This window comes from Peromyscus leucopus, chromosome 16_21 (assembly GCF_004664715.2).
Source record: "Peromyscus leucopus breed LL Stock chromosome 16_21, UCI_PerLeu_2.1, whole genome shotgun sequence".
In the NCBI taxonomy this organism is placed as follows: Eukaryota; Metazoa; Chordata; class Mammalia; order Rodentia; family Cricetidae; genus Peromyscus; species Peromyscus leucopus.
Window position 1 is genome coordinate 6,391,197 of NC_051084.1, and position 16,533 is coordinate 6,407,729.

The window sequence follows — 16,533 nt, forward strand, 5'->3', positions numbered from 1 at the left end:
CCGCCTCTCCCCTCCCGCCGCCGCGGCCCGCCCCGCACCGACTGCGCCCCGCGCCCACCCCCGCCGCGCACGGCCACACCTCGCGCTGCCTCTCGGTCCTGGCGCCCCCAGGCCTCCTGGCCCCCCACTTCGCGGCCTCCCCAGCTCTCCAGCCCACCAGCCTCGCTTTCTCTCCCCCCACCCCCCGAAATCAGACTATCAGAGGGGCTGAAATGGGCACACACTGTGAAGTGCGGGCCGGAGGTGAGCGCCCCGCTGTTTTCCCATCTCCCAGCCCACCCCCGCCGCTGGCCCCACTCTGCCCCTCACCCAGGCCCCGCCTCCGCGCGCCCCTGTCTGCCGCTCTTCATGATCCTCATTAGCCCTTCGCGGTTCTTATGTTTTAGCCTGAACACACTGGAGACATGCTTGCTCCTCTGTCACCAGCCCACGCCTCCCAGGCTCGCAGAGCCTTCGTCACAGGCTTCGTAGGGCAGCGCCTGCTCTCTGTTGGCTTCTTTCTTTGCTCATTACCTCTTCCAGGATGGACCATACCTACGTCAATATCACCCCAGTGTTCCTCCACTCTTTCCTCCGGTCTGCTCTCGGTCTTCTCAGCCCCGTTCCCCTCCAAGCCCACCCCTGGGAAGCCTGCCCGGACTAGACCGCCCCTGCCTGTCGGTGTTCCCCCCGCAAGTCCCTGCCTCTGAACATCCCCACATCCGTTCACTACCCCAGATCTAGGACTGAGAGTTTCGTAGGGGGGTGGGGAGAACTGACCTTGTAGGCCTCTTGACCCTCAGAAGCAATGAGTCAAAAACCCGAGCAAGACAAAGCCCCCGAACGTGTTTTTGTTGTTGTTTGGTTGGGTAACGGTGCAGAGAGGGGAAGGCTGCCCACACACGGTCTCTAGGTCTTTCAACGGAACTTCCCTATCCTTGGTGGAAACATTGGCAGGTGATGTCCCTAGCTGTACAGAGGGACTGTCATGACTTCAGGAGCAGAGCAATGCCACCGTCTACACCTGACAGAACCCACGCCCACCCCAGCTCCATAGCTGACTTCCTCTCCATCCTGACTTTTGCAGGAGGCGCTCTGGACTTGAGTCAGGATATGGCTTCTATCATTTATTTTGTTCTTAGTTTTGTTGATTGTTTTAGCAAGCGTTGCAAACCCACAGTATCAACAGTTAGTGTAGGAAACATAAGCCTGGCATGCCAATATTGTGACTATTTAACTTTCTGAAGTCTATGGATTCCAAAAGATGAGGATTTCAAGATGAAGGCAGCCTTGGCCATTTGAGATATCTCTCTCTCTCTCTTTCCCTTTCTCTCTCTCTCTCTCTCTGACAGATACACAGAGTGTGCCAGGCGGTGGTGGCGCACGCCTTTAATCCCAGCACTCGGGAGGCAGAGGCAGGCAGATCTTTGTGAGTTCGAGGCCAGCCTGGTCTACAGAGCGAGATCCAGGAAAGACGCAAAGCTACACAGAGAAACCCTGTCTCGAAAAACAAAAAACAAAACAAAACAAAAAAACAGATACACAGAGTGGGGAGGTGGGGGAGAAACACAGAGTGGACTTCAATATTGGCAACAGTTCTCTCTGTGATAAGATGATAGAATCTCTGTTTGCCTTCTTGATTAATTGATTCCTCCCTTCCCTTTCTTTTAACAAGGTATCAAGCAGCCCAGGCTGGCCTGGAACTTACTATGTAGCTAAGGATAACCTTGAATTCCTGATCCTCCTTCCTGTCAGAATTACAAACATGCATTTACCACACCTGGCTCTGATTCCTTTTTTCCTATTAAACTTTTGATCGTCTCTATTTTCCTCACAGTGAATACGTAGAACGTCTTAAGGACTGGGGTAAAATGAGAGCCATCTGTGACCCTTGATCTCCAGAGCTGTTATCAGTATTGGACCCCCCATCTTTGTTACCCAGGTATTTGTGCATGGGTATAATTGTGATGTACTTACAATGCTCTATCCTGCTTTTTAAAAACCCACATCGTATGTTAATAGTCCTCAGAAGCATAATTTTAGTGGTTGTATAGTAATCCATTAAAGAGGCACACTATAACTTAACCTAGTCCTGAGTATTGGCAGCACATTTTTTAAACCTTTTGTGTGTGTGTGTGTGTGTGTGTGTGTGTGTGTGTGTGTGTGTGTGATTATAAATTCATTCAACACAGGCTGGAGAGATGGCTCAGTGGTTAAGAGAAATGGCTGTTCTTCCGGAGGACCCTGGTTCCATTCCCAGCACCCACATGGCAGCTCACAACTGTCTGTAACTACAGTTCCAGGGGATCTGGCATCCTCACCCAGACATACATGCAGGCAAAACACCAGTACACACATAAAATAAATAATTTTTTTAAAGTATACAAAATAAATAAACTCATTCAACACATATTTAGTGTCTATGCGCAGCACCAGGCAACAGATGTCATCCTAGGCCGTGGAAACACAGATTCCTGAGAAACAGCAGCTTTCTTTTTCTTCCAGTGCTGGAGATTGATCCCAGGTCCTCATTCATGTACGGTAGGCAGACACTCTGCTGTGGAGCAACATCATTTTCACTGATGAGTGACGGAGCCACAGGGCTGTGAAGAAGGAACAACTCCTTTTCATTGATGAAATATATTAAAATTCACTGACAAACTGAGAAGCTAGTGGGAGCTTTGGCAGCCGATGCAGTCACTTGCCTCCCCCTCGTTCCGTGAGGATGTCAGCACCAGCTCATTGCCGTTCTCTTCCCTCCCACTTCTTTCTAATCTTGATGACTTTTTTTCTTCTTTTCGGGGGCTGGGGATTGTTCTGGGCTCTCGATGACTCAGTGCCACAGAGACAGTTCCCCCAGCCTGGGTGGCAGATTGCTTGCGAGGATGGCCACTACACAGCCTCCTGTCTCAGAGGACCCATTCCCGGGGCTTGGCTGCTCCTCAGCAGGAGGTGAGCCCCTTGAACTTGGGCCGACTTTATGACTTGCTTTGACTAACAGAATGTAGTAGAAATGACCCCATCGGGGTCCCCAGAGACCTCGGAGCAGCCCTTGGTCCTCCTACAATAAATCCAACGTCAATTAAAGAAGTCCATGCTAAGAACTGGATGTGGTGGTGCATGCCTTTATTCCTAACACTTGGGAGGCAGATGCAGGCAGATCTCTGTGAGTTCCCAAGGCCAGCATGGCCTACCTCTCCAGTTTCAGACCAGCCAGGGCTACACAGTGAAAGCCTGTCTTTTTTTTTTTTTTTTTTTTAAATGCCATTCAGTGGTGACACACACCTTTAATCTGAACACTTGGGCAGCAAAGGCAGGTGGATCTCTGTGAGTTTGAGGCCAACCTGGTCTACAGAGAGAATTCCAGGACAGTGAGGACTACACAAAGAACCCTGTCTTGAAAAGTCAAAAGAAAAAAGAAAGAAAGAAAGAAAGAAAGAAAGAAAGAAAGAAAGAAAGAAAGAAAGAAAGAAAGAGAGAGAGAAAGAAAGAAAGAAAAAATTAAGAGAAGAAGCAAATAGATAACCACTGGTTCTCTACAGATTCCAGCTACATTTTTTTCCTGTTCCCCTTTACTAAAAATGCTTCAAAGGTATTTGTTTAGATTGGCTATGGTGGCTCACCCCTATAATCCAAGCACTAGGGGCAGGGGAGCGCTAAGGTAAGATCTCTGCATATTTCAGGTCAGCCTAGGCTGCATAATAAGCTCCAGGTGGAAAGATGCCGCTAGCCACGGTCCCCAGCACCCCATCAGCACCAATCCAATGATGAAATCTCCGCCGTCATCTCACTGGCTGTCAAGTCACTTGACATAATTCTTCCCCAACATCTAGGGTCACTCTCAGCTTCTCTGCCTACTTCAATGGCCACTTCCTTACTCCCCTAGGGATCTCCCATCCCCCCAGCTCTCTGCACCCCTGGGACTCCACCCCAGGTCATCTTTCCTGCCTTCTCTTCCCAATGTCATTCAGCCCAATTGAACACCTAGCTTTATAAGATACAGACTCTCATTTCTATGTTCCCTGCTAAGCCTTCTCCCTGAAATCCAGACTCAGGGCCTGTCTGCCTAAACCCTCCACATGGATTAACGGACTTGGCATTCCCAAACGCTAAGCTCAGATTTCCACTCCAAACAGCCTTCCTCTGTCAGGGCTACCCATCTCAAAATCATCAAAATCATGTCATGTTTCCTCTCTCTCTCTCTCTCTCTCTCTCTCTCTCTCTCTCTCTCTCTCTCTCTCTGTCTCTCCCCCCCCCCTTTTGGGCACATGTGGAACTCAGAGGACTGACCCCTTAGCTCTATCCATCTACCTTGTCTTTTTCTTTTTTCCAAGACAGGGTATGTAGACCAGGCTGGCCTTGAACTCACAGAGATCCACCTGCCTCTGCCTCCATGTGCTGGATCAAAGGCATGCCCCACCACGGCCCAGCTATCCACCTTGTTTTTTGAGACAGAGTCACTCAACTGGCCTAGAGTTAATGGAGTAGGCAAAGCTGCCTGCTGGCCAGTGAGCCCAGGGATTATAAACACGTGCCACCAAATCTGGCTTTTTTATATGAGTTCTGGAATTTAACCCAGGTCCTCATGTCGCCTAGCAAGCGCTTTACTGCTGAGCCATCTCTCCAGCCTTCTTCCTCTTTCTCTTTTCTCTTTGTGTGTGTATGATGTGTGCATGCACATGTATGTATGATGTATGTGTGCGTGTGCATGCATGTGTATGTATGGTATGTGTATGCCTACGTATATATGTATGATATATGTTCATGTATATGTGTATGCATGCACGTGTATGTACAACCTGTATGTATGCACATGCATATGTATGGTGTGTGTGTGTGTGTGTGTGTGTGCATGCACGTGTATGTACAACATGTATATATGGTGTGTGCATGCATGCATATTTATGGTGTGCACATGTGTGGATGCACATACCTGCATATGGAGGTCAGAGGACACCTTGTTTGAGGCAGGACATCTTTGGTGTTCATCAGTGTGCTAGGTATGCCTAGGTATGCCAGGCTAGCTGGTCCACAAGCTTCAGAGAGAGTTCTGGAAACACCGGAATCACAAAGCTGCAGCACACCCAGCTTTTTGTAGGTTCTGGAGATTCAGACAAGTCTTCAGGATTGTTCAGCAAGCACTGTACCTGCTTCTCCCTCCCCAGCCTCTCTTCTTTCTCTTACAATCCACATCCTGCAAATTCTGCCTCAAATCTGCCAATAACTTAGCCAGACATGGTGGCACATGCCCTTAATCCCAGCACTCGGGAGGCAGAGGCAGGCTGATCTCTGTGAGTTCCAGGACAGCCAGAGGTACACAGAGAAACCCTGTCTCAAAACCAAAACAACAACAACAACAACAAGAATTTGGCTTTTGACTACTTCTCACAATTTGACGTCCAGGAGCCTGGTCCGGGCCCATGTTGCCTCTTTCCTTTTCCTCCAGCTTTCCTTATTCATTATTTATTGTGAGTGTTTACCGATGCACATGTGCCACAGCCTGCATGTGGAGGTCAAAGGGGGAACTTTGAGGAGTCTGTGCTCTCCTTCTACTGTGTAGGTTCTAGGGATCGAACTCAGCCTTGGCAGCAGATACCTTTACCTGCTGAGCCAGCTCACTGGTCCCCTTCCATTGCCTTTTCATTGAAATATTGCAGCCTCCCAGGATGCTCCTCTGTTATCATGTGTCAGTCAGGGTGACCCTGACAAAAGTGAGGTCAGCTACATACGACATGGTTTCTGAAATTCAATCCTGAGAAATAATTGGTAGAGGGCCGGTGAGGTGGCTGGGCAGATGAAGGCACTTGCCATCAAGTGCTTCCTGAATTAGATCCTGGAGATCCACATGGTAAAAGGGGAGAACCAAGTCCTCCAAGTGACACTCTGACCTTCGCATGTGGGCTGAGGCATGTGCACCTACACACACGTATATACAAAATAAATGTAATAATAAAACATAAAGAGATAAACTCCCATCAAAAATGAGTGGAGGGAGCCAGGCGGTGGTGGCGCACGCCTTTAATCCCAGCACTCGGGAGGCAGAGGCAGGCAGATCTTTGTGAGTTCGAGGCCAGCCTGGTCTACAGAGCGAGATCCAGGAAAGGTGCAAAGCTACACAGAGAAACCCTGTCTCGAAAAAACAAAAACAAAAACAAAAAACTTTAAAAAAAAAAAAATGAGTGGAGGGGCTGGAGAGATGGCTCAGTGGTTGGGAGCACTGACTGTTCTTTCAGAGGACCCAGGTTCAATTCCCAGCACCCACATGGCAGCTCATGACACCCTCATACAGACATATATTCAGGCAAAACACCAATGCACATAAAACTATAAATAAATAAATAAATAAATAAATAAATAAATAAATAAATAGTGGGAATCTGGAAAAATATGAATAAAATCTGGAGTCTATCCCAAGGTACTAGTAGTGGTTTCTCAGCTTTGACAAATATACCGTGACATAATGTTAGCACTAAATAAAAGTGGACAAAAGATATATGGGAACTCTCTTTTATGCCTTTGTAACTCTTTTTGTTTGTTCTTATTTTTGTTTTATTTTTAAGATTTATTTTTATTATTTCTGTGTATGTGTGTATGATTTTATGTTCACATGTGTGTAGGTACCCTTGGAGGCCAGAAGAGGGCATCAGATTCCCTGGAGCTAGAGTTACAGAAGCTTGTAAATCGTCCAGCTTTTGTGCTGGGTACTGAACTCAGGTCTTCTGAGTTCAGGGCTCTTAACCACTGAGTCATCTCTCCAGCCCCCGTTTGTTCTTTCTTGTTTGTTTGCTTTTCCAGACAGGGTTTCTCTGTGTAGCCCTGGCTGTCCTGGAACTTGCTCTATAGACAAGGCTGGCTTTGAACTCAGAGAGATCAGCCTGCTTCTGCCTCCTGAGTGATGGGACTAAAGGCGTGCGCCCCCACACCCAGCTGCTCCTGACATGTTCTTATCCTGTGACTTTGACACTCTTCTCATTGAGAGGTGGTATCTAGGCTGCCAAAAGTAACAAAAGTGGAAGAGACACCATGTGACTTCTAATGTCAAGAGGCAAAACACGGCACAGGTTCACCCGATTCTCTCTGGATGCTGCATTTGGAGATATGATGAATTGTCATGTAATCAGTCTGAGTGTCCTGAGATCACTGTTGTAGGAGGAAGCCCAAACCATCCCCGGTGAGAGGCCACATAGAGAAGCCCTGAGACTGCCTGAACACAGAGAGCCACCCAGGCAGACAGTGCCGCTTCACTCCAGCTCTCCAACTGACTGCATCTGCATCCAAGACAGTCAGAGGCACCCAGCTGAGCCCTGCCTCAGTCCCCACAGGCAGGAATCTTAAAGGTAATACAATAGTCTTAGGCCACTAAACCAGTGGGTTGTTTGTTATGGGCAGTGATTGACAGCCGTGAGAAAGGGAGCATCGAGTGGTGGTTTGAATACAAATGTCTTCCACAGGCTCATAAATTGGACTGCTTAGGGCGTGGCATTATTTGAAAGGACTAGAGGTGTGACCTTGTTGGAGGAAGTGTGTCACTGGGAGTGGGTTTTGGGGTCTGTCTCTCTTCCTGCTGCCTGTGGATCCTGATGTAGAACTCTCAGCTATTCCTCGGGCACCACATCTGCCGTGTGCTGCCATGCTCCCTACCATGACGACAATGGGCTGAACCTCTGAAACTGTAAGCCAGCCCAGTTAAATGCTTTCCTTTATGGGAGTTGCCATGGTCATGGTGTCTCTTTACAGGGACAGAACAGTGACTAGGACAGGTGGAACATAAGAAGTGTCCCATGGGAGCCAAGTCTCTTATTTCTGAGCCCAGGTTTCACATGAAAAAAGGAGTTCGTTCGATGGACTCTAAGGATGCTTCTAGCGTCAATGCTTGATAATGTTGCCATATCACTCACGGTCTATTTCATCTCATCTTTGACATCTGGCAACTGTCTTACCTTAATTTCTTAATCCTATGGAGAAAACAAATGTGTGTGGACATCAATGGCTGTCTAGGGAACAGGTGGTGGGCAGCCCTGGCTCCATCTGTCTAGGGTCTCCTGAGGTAGAGTGTGGTGCCTGAAAGTAAAGTGACCAGGACTTAGAATCTGGCTGTGGGGCCCTGAGGCTGGAGACATTCTTGTGTCTGTTTCTGTGTATGTAAAACAGAGACATCCCAAGTTCTCACTGACTGCTCCCTACCTCTCCCTCCCCCTCCCCCCTCCCCTCTACCCTTCACCCCCATCCTCCTTCCTTCCCTCTCTCCCTCACTGGCTGTGAGGGCAGAAGGAGCCTGTGATGAAATGAACTTGTATGTATAAGAAGCAGGGGAACGGGGGCCCAGGTGAGGCCATGGAGGGTCCCTTGTAGAGTCAAAGTAATTTTCTTGCCCTGGAGCAGGACCAGGGTTTGGCAAGAAGAGTCAGGACAGGAGGTGGAGCTGGGCTGTTCTGGGCTGCGCTGGGACTTGTCTCTCCAAATGTCTCTGTCGCAGTGTCTTTGGGAATCTGTCCACTGTCAACTCCTTTACTTCAGCCGAGACTTCTGGCTCTGCAAGACTTTTGCTAATACACCCCTCCCTCATTTACAACTCCCGGGAATACCGGCTAGTCTCACGTCTTGGGTTTCCCTGTTTGGCAGAAACCTCACTGCCCTGTAGGTAACTGAGTCTTCTCTCTCTGTTCCCTTATCCTCTGATTTGTCCAGTCCTCCTTTTACCACAGCCCAGGAACCCTTCTGTCCCATGCCTCTGCCTTGTCTACCTCTCTTCCTCACCATGCTAGCTTTTCTGTCTCGGCCTTTCTGGCCCACCCCTTTCTCCCATCATGCATTTTGCAGTATGCCTTGAGGCCAAACATTCGGCCATATCTAAGTTATCCTCTCACGTATCACTCCTATTGTGATGTCAAGACAAATGTCAATGTAATGATGTCTAGCGATATTCTGCTGTACTCATAGATCAGTGCCTAGCTCAGCTGTCATCAGAGAGACTTCGCCCAGCACCTGGTGGGAACAGATGCAGAGACCCACAGCCAAACATTAGGCCAAGCTTGGAGAATCCAGCAGAAGAGAGGGGAGGAAGGATTGTAGGAGCCAGAGGGGTCAAGGACATCACAAGAAAACCCACAGAATCAACCAGGCTGGGTTCATAAGCACTCAAGTCTAAACTGGCAACCAGGGAGCCTGAATGGGGCTGACCTAGCACTCTGAATATATGTTACAGTTGTGTAGCTTGGTCTTCTTGTGGGACTCCTAACAGTGGGAGCAGGGGCTGTCTCTGACTCTTTTGCTAGCGTTTGGGACCCTACTCCTCATACTGGGTCACCTTGCCCGGCCTTAATACAAGGGGAGGTGCTTAGTCTTACTGCAGCTTGATAGGCCGTGTTTTGTTGATACCCATGGGAGGCCTGACCTTTCTGAGCAGAAACCAAGGAGGAGTGGGTTGGAAGGGGCAGAGGGGAGGTGGGAGGGGAAACTGTGGTTGGGATGTAAAATAAATAAAGTTAAAATAAAAAGAGAGAGAAAACTAAATGTTTGGGCCTGCAAAATGGCTCAGTGGTTCACACTACCTGGCTGGGTGACCTGAATTTGAACGGGGGGTATCTGCATGGTGGAAAGAGAGAAATGACTCCTGCAAATTGTCCTCTGACCTCTGCATGCACACACATGCATGCACACACATGCATGCACACACATGCATGCACACACAAATAAATGTAATAAAAAATTAAAGAGTACTAAAACCTCCTCTACTTCCTCGCTCTGTTCTGTAGCTGGGTGACTGGGAATTCGTATCCATTGTCAGCTGCAGTGGCTTTAGCACTTGGGAGCAGTGTTGGTCACTTCCATGTACATTCCAGAGAGGGCTGACTAAGGGGGAGGACCTCCTTAAGAGTAAGTGGCACATCTCATGGACTGGAGTCCTGGTCTGAATAAACAGGGAAGAGAGATGAGTTGAGGACCAATTAGCCTCTGGTGATGTGGATGAAAGATTATATTGATTAGGTGACTTGGGAAGACCCACATTAAAAATGTGGTGGCACATGCCTTTAATCCCAGCACTTGAGAGGCAGAGGCAGGTGGATCTCTGTGAGTTCAAGGCCAGCCTGGTCTACAGAGTCAGTTCCAGGACAGCCAGAGCTACACAGAAAAAACCCTGTTTAAAAAAAATGGGTAGCACCATTTCTCAGGTTTGGGGCCTGGACTGTACAAAAAAACGAGAAAGCTAGATGAACACAAGCTCTCCACCTCCTGAGTGTGGCTGCGATGTGACTGACTCACCCAGGCTCCTACCGCTGTGACTTTCCTGCCATGATGGACTCTAAGCTGCAACTCTGAACCAAAACAATCCCATTCTCCTTCAGGTCGTCCTTGCCAGGGCCATTCATCACAGCAATGGGAAAAAACTGAGACAGTGAATGAGTTCATTTTACCCACAGTTCTGTGGCGATGGACATGGGAAGCTTCAGTCATTTGTCTATGCTCTTACAGCTAGATGGAGGCCACAGCTGGCATATGAACCCAGGCAGTGTGCTTTGGAGACCGTTTCACCACTGACCTGTGCTTGGGGAAACTGACAGGTTTAGCTGGTGGTAGGAGCACCCTGGCTGATGCCCATCAACTCTTGGCTTGAATTTCTGCTGTTCAGTAGATGACTAAATGTGCTCGCTTCCACAGCTCATACACTAAAATTGGAACGATACAGAGAAGATTTGCTTGGCCCCTGCTCAAGGATGACATGCAAATTTATGATGTGGTGGATGTTCTTTGGAGGACCTGGGAACAGATTTTGCTGACACCCAGGTGACTTTTGGAATGCTAAGGTCTTCTTCCACAGTGGTGATCAATAGTCAAAGCAGGCACATTTCTGGCTTTCATCCCAGACCTGACAAGAGCTGTACTTCTCTAGAACTCCCAGCCTTCAGGATGCACAGTCGTTTGGAGTTTGCCCCACATGAGCGCCAGATAATGGGATAAATCCATAGAGTCTTTTTGATGGTCAAAGGAATTTATTCGGGGGTTAGCTCACAACCAGAATAAAGGAGTTGGTCTCAGAATCCTGGAGGAGTGGGGCATGGTCCAACGTGGTTCTCAGGAGAGCTCTGCCTTGATCTGCCCCAGCATCCAAGACCACAAGGTATGGAAGAAAAGAGAGAGCCCACATACCTGCATCCCAGGTCTGAAGGGTCCCTGGCGGCCACACCCAAGGGGCAGGTACCTGCTGCCTCACTAGGGGCGATGCTTCAGGGCATGGCACAGACAACCACCCACTACACACTTCCCTACGCGTATATTTTCTGAGTATCTGTCTTTTGGGGGCCCCAGGTGTCCTCACTCCCATCTGAGAGGAGGGTTCTCGAGTTTCCTGCCTCTCTCCTTAGCTCCTTTTCACAGTGTCTTCTTGTACATTAGATACAAGATGATAGGGAAGGGGTCACTCATCTTTCCTTGCATGCGTTGGCCCACCCATGAGCACTTCTCCTCTCTTGCTGTAAGAGCCTTCCATAATCATAGATACTGCAGGTGCGAGCAGAGAGAAAACCCCAGCGCAGTGCCAGATGCCCAGTAAGTATTAGTCACTTGCTTGGTTTTCCGAGCCTGGGTCTCATACGACCCAGGTTGTCCAAACTGGCTATGTAGTTGAGGATACCTGAACTTGTGATCCTCCTGCCTCTGCCTCCTGAGTCCTGGGATCACCAGCATTTGACACTGTGTCTAGCTTGCTTGTGCAGCTCTGCTGAGTGCACCACACCTCTAGCCCTTATTTGCACACACATATGCACCCGCAGATTCCAGATGCACCTGCGGCTCTGGATCTCATGGAATCCTGAGGGCATGCAGATCTGACCCTTGTTCTCACCAAGTCAGGGCAATCATCCGCTTGTGCTGTCCTGTTTTTCTCTAAGCCAGTTCTAGCCAGTCCAGTGGAGGCCCCAGAGCAGTGATTCTTAACCTTCCTAATGCCTCGACCCTTTAATACAGTTCTTCATGTATTTATTTCCATTGCTGTTTCATAACTGTAATTTTGGTACTGTTATGAATCGTAATGTAAATATCTGATATGCAGGGCATTTGATATGTGATCCCTATGAAAGGGTCACTTGACACCCCCCACCCCAAAGGTTGCAACCCACGGGTAGAGAACCACTGTCCTAGAGTAGGGCTGAGCCGGTGCTGGGAGAAGTATCGAAGGAGTACATGTTTCACAGGGCGTTTTGCCAGCAGAGGGGCCCTTGGGTCCTGCAACAAATGTTCCCTCCCTCTGGCTGCTTCCTGTTTTCCACCCACCTCCATCCTACCTCGCAGCCAACGTCAGAGCCAGCTGTCCAAGAGCTGAAGTCCAAGTTAAGCTATTGTTTCCCGCTTATGGCCAGTGTGTGTGTGTGTGTGTGTGTGTGTGTGTGTGTGTGTGTGTGTGTGTGTATCTTGGATGAGCCCATTGTGTGCCTCAGGGACTGGATGCCATGCTTGGGATACCTGGAATTTCCTGCCCAGGGCAAGGGAGAAACCTAGGCTAGGGTGGATACAGAGTGTAGGCATCTGTGTGTTGCGAGGTCATAGGGGGTTGGTCATGCCTAAGGTGGGCTGAGTATGCTCCTTTTTGAAATGGCTGGAGAGGGAACAGGACCATTTAGACCGGCGAGCACATGCAGACACAGGCTCACAGACCTGAGAGGACAGCGAGCGTAAGGCACAGTAGTACCAAGTGTTCCCATGCTGTGGGGCCTCTGCCACCTGGACTGCCAGGGCGGATAGGGATGGCCGGGACCTCAGGTGAGTCTGGCTCAGCCTCCCTGGCAGCTGCTTCAGGTGTCATTCCTGGATGCTTCTGGAACCTGGAGCTCCCTCTTCTGCCTTTCCTGTAAACATAGCTGCTTAGTTTACAAGATAGCAGAACTTCCAAGGCCAAGTCCCACACACTGGCTTGGAGTGGAGGGAAGCCTTGCTGATTTGGCAGAGATGGGGGTCGTAGATTCACCCAGCCCCACTGCTGACTGCATAGCCAAACAGGACCTATTTTCTGTCTCTATAAACGTGACTACTCCAAGTCACTAAAATAATAGCCATCTCATATTTTTATTTCTAATTTTTATTTCTGAAGTGCTGGGGCCTCCTACGGGCTAAGTAATTAAGATGTCGCTGAACTACAGCCCCAACCCTTTTTTGGGTTTTCTGTTTTAGACAAGGTCTCAATAAGTTGTCCAAGCTGCCCTTGAACTTGTGATCCTGTGTCTAAGCATCCCTAGTAGCAAGAATTACAGACCTGTGCCACCAGGCTGGGCTCCAGGCTGGGCCCCTGCTGTCCTTCTTAACTAGCTTATTCCACTTATCATAATGTCCTCAAAGCCTGTGTATGCTGGCACACATGTCAAGGTCTCACACTGTAGCTCAGGCTAAAGCTCATTATGGAAACCAGGCTGGCCTTGAGATCATTGCAATCTTTCCGCTTCAGTCTCCCGAGTGTTGAGATTATTGGCGTGAGATATCATGTCTAGCTTCCTACCTTTTCAGTTTGAGTGAGTGAGTGAGTGAGTGAGTGTGTGTGTGTGTGTGTGTGTGTGTGTGTGTGTGTGTGTATGAGTGTAGTGGTATTTGTTCTGCCCATGACCTATTGGATTTTACTAATAGAAGAGTTAGGAAATAAGGAAATCAACTGATCACCTTTTGAAGTTTTGAAATTCTCTTTTTGTTGTTTGTTTTTTAGACAAGGGCTCATGTAGCTCAAGTTTGTCTTAAAGTCCCTGTGTAGTCTAGGATGATCTTGAACTCTGTGTCCTGTCTCTCCCTCCCTCCCCAGTGGTATGGTTATAGGTTCTGAAATAATCTTCATAACTGCTATGTAGACAGGGAACTGAATTAATTCTGGTCCTCTGTGTGTCCAACCAAGGTCACAAAGAAGGGTTCAGCAGCCTCCTGGCTTCAAAAGCTGAGCTTGTGGTATTTTTCTTTCCTTTAGAAGTTTTATTTTATTTATTTATTTATTTATTTTAGAGACATGGTTTCTCTGTGTAGTGCTGGCTGTCCTGGAACTTGCTCTGTAAACCAGGCTGGCCTTGAACTCAGAGATCTTCAGCTTTCTCATTGTTGGAATTAAAGGCATGCGCCACCACCACTAGGCCTGAGTAAAAAAAAAAAAATTCTTATTCCCTTTGAAAACTGTATTTTTGCTACCACTACCCAGCTAAAAGTTTTATTTTTAAACTCTTTTCTTTCAAGTTAATTTATTTTTAATTTGAGTTTGTGATATCCTTTCACAACAAATGTCTCATTTTGAAAGTTCTGAATGAGCGATTTAAGGCAAACTAAGTGGAGATGTGTAATGATCAGGAGTCATTTTGTTTTGTTTTGGGTGGGAAGGATCAAATAGGGCCTTACTTATGCCAAATAAGCAAGCTGCCCCAAGCTGCACCTCCAACCCTTTATTTTGAGCTTCATTTAAAAAAAACTATATGATTAATTTATTCAGTGTAATCTTACTTGTTTTTAGAAAATATATGTGTTAGAAGAGCAGGGAGGGATGGGAAATAAAATGTGGGACCCTAGCTGGGAGCTGTGGTGCACACCTTTAATCCCAGCACTTGGGAGGAAGAGGCAGGTGGATCTCTTGAGTCTCAGGCCAGCCTGGTCTACAGAGTGAGCTCCAGGATAGTCAAAGCTATGTAGTGAGACCCTGTCACATGAAATAGATAGATAGATAGAGAAATAGAATGAAAGTAAAAGATGTGGGTCTCTTCCTCTAGAGATCTGGGATCCTCTGCAGAGGTTGTGTTTGTTTGTGTTGAAGGGGGAGGGTACTGGAGATCAGCTTACCCAGGGACAGACCCAACTTCCATCGTGAGCCAGGGAAATGGGATACCTTCTGTGCAATGAAATGTTGATGAACTGGACAGGGGATCAGCACAGGAGCAGCAGATGGAATTCCGGGACAATTGTTCCGGCTGACACCAGAGAAGACTGGAAGGCAGAAGCACTGGATAATTTATGGAAGGACAGATGCTAAGGCTTCTCCGGAACCATCTGCTCAAGAGGGGCCTGGGCTTGGGGTAGATGTTGTCTTTAGATCTGAGTAAACTGCTTGGCCACCAGCCTCCCTATCTCCATTATCTGGCTTCTTCTTGTCCTGGAATCTTTTCAGAAGAGCTGTGCTCCCTGAAGACCCAGATGCAGAACTCTAGCTGGCTCTCATCCCACGTTTTCATTCATAAAAACTGGGGCTTGCCGTTGCTGCCATTCCTGTCAAGACCCAGTGTGGTCCTGGGTGTGTGTGACTTTTCTTATTTTACTGCCTTTTCAATTCTTCTTCCCCACTACCATATTTCAGAATCTTTCAGCCACTCACTTCCAGATCACTTATTGAATGACAAATATTTATTGAGTACCTACTTTGACAAGCAATTATTTGGACGCTGAGGACATAGTGTTGAATGAGGAAAGAAAAACTACTGGAGTTTTCATTGTAGTAGGACAGATGGTCAATACACAAAGAAATATTGACTGTGATGTCAGGTAATGATATTCTCCATGAAAGCCAATGTTAAATGGAGCACAGTGGAGGGGAGTGATGGAGGTGACCAGGGACTTCTCTGATGTAATGACATTTGAGCAAGGACACACCTAGAAGGAGAACACTCCAGTCACAGAAAACAGAAAACTGGGAGACTCTGAGGCACAAATATGCTTAGTACATCACAGGAAACCCAGCCACCTAGTCACTAAGTATTGTGTGCCACGCACCTGCTATGGAATAAAGATATACTCAGACGTGCCTTTGACTTGAAGAAGCATGAGGGTAAAATGGATACAGTAAGTAAGCAATAATTATGGAACTGGAGAGATGGTACAGCAGTTAAGAGCATTTGCTGCTCTTCCAGAGGACCCAAGTTCAGCTCCTAGCACCCACATGGTGGCTCAGAATTGCCTATTATTCCAGTTCCCAAGGATCCAATATCCTTTCCTGACCCCTGCAGGCTCCTGCATACACTTAGTGTACATACACATAAAATAAGTTAATAAATAGTTATGGTACAGGATATTCATAATGAAGGTCTGTGTGACCTGTTAGAGCTGCCCAGTAAAAGGAGCATCAGAGACTTTCTGGAAGAGGTGACAGTTAAAGATGAGGGCTAAAACCCTGAAAACTGGGCGCGGAGGCTTACACCTGTAATCCCAGGTGAGGCAAGAGGCTTGTCTGGACTACATAATGAATTTGAGGTCAGGCTGGGCTACAGTGTGAAGATCAACCTCCTCCCATCCCCAAACAGTAAAAATTGACCTTCTGGGGGGAGGGACCACATTTTGGATCAAAAGGCTCCATTTTCTGATAACAAAGGACAATTCAGGAACCTGAAAACTTTGGAAGAGGTGGGAAATGGGCTTAGCGAAGGGGATGGGAACTGGGTCATGTGTTGTCTTCTGTCAGGACGAAAACTGGCATTTTTCTTTGCCGTGGGTGGCACTTTGGAGGCAGAGGCAAGCGGATCTCTGTGAGTTCAAGGACAGCCTCTTCTACAGAGCGAGTTCTAGGCCAGCCATTGAGAGCCTGCTGGGCGGGCGCGGGAGGTGGGCAGGTTG

The 16,533-nt window shown here is 48.0% G+C and overlaps 1 long non-coding RNA gene and 1 other non-coding gene across 2 annotated transcripts; both read left to right on the forward strand.

Moving 5' to 3' along the window:
• The first annotated feature begins 63 nt into the window (after window positions 1-63).
• LOC119086724 lies at window positions 64-7,312 on the forward strand. The gene is made up of 3 exons (XR_005090065.1): window positions 64-243; window positions 1,817-1,921; window positions 7,129-7,312. It is a non-coding gene; the product is annotated as an uncharacterized LOC119086724 (long non-coding RNA).
• Window positions 7,313-10,622: 3,310 nt separating this feature from the next.
• LOC114705375 lies at window positions 10,623-10,729 on the forward strand. Its single transcript, XR_003736381.1, has one exon. It is a non-coding gene; the product is annotated as a U6 spliceosomal RNA (small nuclear RNA).
• Window positions 10,730-16,533: the final 5,804 nt, after the last annotated feature.